Consider the following 803-nt stretch of genomic DNA (forward strand, 5'->3'; position numbering starts at 1 on the left):
CCCATCCCGCAAATTTGAGAAGATTTGTGGTGATTGTTTAGGCAAAGACGTATATATCCCTGTACGAAAAATACACTTTCAACAGCAACAATGTAGCCAACCAAACATGCAGGGTTAAACAAGTGAAGAAGAAAGTGGAACGAGAGGCAAAGACGTGGTTCCAGCACTGTGAAAAGTTTGAAACGAGGTCTATCCGGATACATTCATGGCGTATCCGGATCCAGGTTGCAGAACATCTTCCATTAACGATCTATCCGGATACAAGGGTGACGTATTCGGATCCAACTCGTCGAACACCTTCCATTGACGACGATCTGGATCGACGTTCTGGCAAGCACTTGGCGTCTCCGGTTCCGTCTTCTCCACCAAGTTCGACGCTCTGGTTCGAGGTGGTCCTGGCGTAGTTTCTGGTTCCGTGGTGGAAGGACTTCGACGGAAGCTGTTTGGGTGCTGCCGGCGTCGTTTCCGGTTGGGTGGCACGTCACTGCTGTTGACGAGAAGGGCGCTGATGGAGGTTGGTCTGTGAGTGGTGTGTGACTGGTAAGATGCAGAGTTCATTGATGGTGTGTGACTGGTAAGATGCAGAGTTCATTGATGGTGTGCACTGTCGTGAGGATAGAAGAAGAAGAAGAAATGGGTTTCATTTTAATATTAATGATAATAATTAATAATATTAATAATAATAATGATAATAATAATAATAAGTAATAATAATATTAATGATAATAATTAATAATAATGATAATCATTAATAATAGTAATAATAATAATAATAATAATTAATAATATTAATGATAATAATT

Source organism: Vigna radiata, chromosome 7 (genome assembly GCF_000741045.1).
Source record: "Vigna radiata var. radiata cultivar VC1973A chromosome 7, Vradiata_ver6, whole genome shotgun sequence".
In the NCBI taxonomy this organism is placed as follows: domain Eukaryota; kingdom Viridiplantae; phylum Streptophyta; class Magnoliopsida; order Fabales; family Fabaceae; genus Vigna; species Vigna radiata.